Raw genomic sequence first — 3836 nt, forward strand, 5'->3', positions numbered from 1 at the left:
GACAAAGAGAAAGGCATGTCTCTTCACACTTTTTATTTTCCATTCATTTCTCCTAACTTCACATCTCTCTCTTCTAGTTAAGCTCCCTGGTTCAGAGAGCCCCTCTCTAGCACAGTAATGAGGAGAACCAGAATAAACAAATTTGTCTTAAATATAGCCAGACTGCTCCTTAGAAGCCAGACAGAAAGACTGTCTAACATGGAGAAAGACTTAAACATGGTCAAGTTAGAGGGTCAGCAGAAAAGGGGACAATTTCAATGAGATGGATTAACACAGTGGCAGGTAGATTTAAGCACAGCAAAATTCAAGCTAACACAGGGACAGGCAGTGCTTCATTGTGTTGTCCACTGGTCATTATGAGTCAGGACCCACTTACTGGCACCTCACAACACTTTTCTCTGGTATCTCTCTCACTGTGAGATATTACAAAGTACAGCAGGGAAGAGAAAGTTGTTCATCTAGTTGTCTACTAATTATTTCTACCAGTTCAAGTGGCATATATTTTTCTCCTTTCCTGGGACTCTCTCCTTTTTAGCATACAGTTTACCACACATTTACAACATAAACAAGGGTGCTTGCTGTATCTAGAAAAATTTTATGGAAATAAAAATGGCATAATCTAGTACTTGACCTCAAGTGAAGGAAGACAAATGGTAAACTGTATTATGAATTAATGAACCTTCTACATCTCTATTTCACTCGTCTCTCTGTGTCAACTCTCATTTCTTGAGAGCCAAATAGTAAAACAACGTTGGTGTTGTGAGGCATGGTCGCAGTGACCATGTCTAATGGTGATCCTATTGACAACAGTTCTGAGCCTTGCCCTAACCTGCACCATCCCCATCAACCCCGATATCCTTCAGCATATCATTGAGCCCACTGTTAAAGTCACTGTGCCAATCCATCTTGTTGTGAGTCTTCCTGTTTTTCTCTGACCCCCTACCTTTGCCAGCATGGTGTCTTTTTTCCAAGGACTGACTTGCCCCAATTATACGAGATGAAAAATCACCAGCCTTGACTCTAAGGACCACCCAGCTTGCCCTTACTTCTAGACTTGTTGGGTTTTTTTGTTGTTGTTTTTTGACAGTTCATGGAATATTCAGTATTCGTCACCAAATACATCTTGGAGAAAGTGTAACCAGAGTGCTCCTTAGAGGCAAGGATGGTGAAACTTTGCCTCACATGTCTTGGGCATGTTGTTAGGAAAGGCCAGTCCTTGGAAAAAAAGACATCATGTGTGGAAAGGGAGGGAGTCAGTGAAGGAGAGGAAGATCCTCAATGAAATGGACTGACACAGTGACTCGATCAATGGGCTCAAATATATCAGAGGTGATGAGGATGGTATAGGAATGAGTAAGGTTCAGATCTGTTAGTCATAGGGTCCCTGTGAATTGTAGTCAATGGGTAGCACATAACTATACAAAAATGTCAACACCACAATTCAAAAGCACAAATTCTTATCATCTTTATTCATTGCCCAATTTTAGATGCATAGAAAGCAACTGAAAATATCACCACTGGGCTCAGGTACACATTAGTCTTTAAAATGTATCTTTGCTATCTTTGCTTTTTATTGGTTTGGAGAGGTTCTTGACAGCAGATTTTCCCAATGCAATAGATCTTTGATTTCTTGACTGCTGTTACCATGGGTGTTGACTGTGGATCCAGGTTAAAGAAAAAAATCACTGACATCATCAATCTTTTCTCAATCTATCATAATGTTGCTTATGGGTTCCAGTAGGATTTTTGTCCTCCAGTAGAGTTGTTTTGTTTGCTCATATGTAATCTACAGTGAAGGTATGTTGATTTTCTGCAGCAAGGATTCAAGTCCTTGAAACAATGTTGTTATGTGCCCTGGACCCTCCAGTGGGGTTTTTAGAGTCTGTAAATCATAAGGAAGGAGATTTCTCCTCTTTACCCCTTAGAGCAGTTGGTGGATTGAACTGCCTGCCTTTTGACTGGCAGTACAACTCCTTACCACTTGGCTGCCAGAGCTCCTTCTTGAAACAACAGTATTTCCTAATTTTAGGCCTTTTGGGCACAACAAACATACTAAAGCTAAGCAATCAAATGAAATAATATTCTCTCTTTTAGGGGTTTTATCGTACAGAAAAGTCAGCTGTCAGAGACCTCTCCAAAGTACTGAAGAACAATGATGTCAGTCTGGAAACTAAGGTGCGCCTGATCCAGGCCATAGTTTTTACAATTACTTGCTATGCATCAGAAAGCTGGACAATGACTAGAGAGGACAGAAGAAGAATTGATGCCTTTGAGCTGTGGTGCTGGAGAAGAGTATTGAATATACCATGGACTACTAGGAGAACAAGTTCATCCTAGAGAGGGTTAAGCCAGCCTGCTCCTTGGAGGCAAGGATTCTGAAGCTTTGTCTGACATACTTTGGATATTTTGCAAGGAGGGACTGGTCCGTGGAGAGGGACGTCATGTTTGGGAGGGTGGAAGGACAGCGCAAGAGAGGAAGGCCCTGGATGAGATGGATTGATTCCGTAACTGGGGCAATTGGGGTAGGTGTGTCGGAGACAATAAGATTGGTACAGGACAGAGCAGGGTTTAGGGCTGTTGAGTCACAGATGACTCAAAGGCACATAACAACAACCATACAGAAACATTTCTTTCTGCCTCAAAGGTAAATGTATACAAATATTTAAACAGTAAAAAATATTTAAGCTTAAATATGTGTGAAAAATATGGGCTGGCATTAAAACCCCTAATTATAGAAGGTATTTAGTAACAATAACTAGTTTAGGGAATGTGGAGACTCTTTTACATCAAGTTCAGATAAAAGTGATTAGAGAGGACATGAATAAGCAGGTAGAGAGTAAGCACTTTAAGTCTATCTGTGAATGCATCTTTGGAACTGCCCTTTGCCAAATGAAAGACTAGCAAAACCAGCCTTCAGAATATAACCCTTTGCTAGACTTCACCTCTAAGATCGCCCTCCCACGCAGATTTTTCACTTCGCAGCTAAGTATTAAACACAGACTTCCGATCATGGCGCCACGCACGTCACCTTCTCCCCCCTCCCAAGCATCATCCCACCCAAGTCGGCCAGATCCTGCAGGGGCGGGCCGGGGCTGCAGGAGGGCAGCCCCTCCTCATCCTCTGTGCTCGACAACAAACAGGTTTGCAGATCAGGAAAAAACCAAAAAAACCCGAACAGATCCTTTGCGGACCCAGGGAAGCCGCTTTACCAAGTGGGCCTGCGCATTTCCTGGGGGGCGAAGACTTGGCTCCCCTCCACCCACCCACCCACTGGTCCTCGCTCAAAGCCCCCCAGCCTTTGTGAAGAAAGGCCCACCCTCAGAGAAGTAGAAACCACGCTGCAGAGATAGGCAGCGAGGCCGGATGGTTTATAGAATTCTAAAAGAAAGAGCTTCCTTTCTGGCTTCACTTCCTTCCAAACGTTCAATATTCTTGTCAGCTAAGAAGGGCGAAGTGAATGGGTGCAAGGGGAGAGCCGGACGCCAGCAGGGGCAAAAACATCAGTTTAGACGGGGGGTCGGGTCTCTGCGATTCCGGCTTTTGTTTGAGCCCGCGAGGGGAACCTCCAGAGGCCAAGGTCTCGGGTTCTGGGAAAGGCGGCTCCGTCTGAACTCTCCGGGCTCCGGCCCACCAAACAATGGGGCGGTTCTGCCCCTCGAGGCTTTCCTCCCAGAGTCCCGGAGGAGCCCGCGACGCCACCCCCAGGGGCAGAGTTCTCGGAACGCTGCACGACATACATTCACAAATCCAAGTCTCCCACGTATGAAAGATGAGTGTGGACTAGAAGGGCGGCTCTCGGCGGGCGGGCGGCCCCACCCGGCCATGAGTGATTCAGG

This window comes from Elephantulus edwardii, unplaced genomic scaffold, assembly GCF_000299155.1.
Source record: "Elephantulus edwardii isolate Elephantulus edwardi_28Jun2011 unplaced genomic scaffold, EleEdw1.0 scaffold00075, whole genome shotgun sequence".
NCBI lineage: Eukaryota > Metazoa > Chordata > Mammalia > Macroscelidea > Macroscelididae > Elephantulus > Elephantulus edwardii.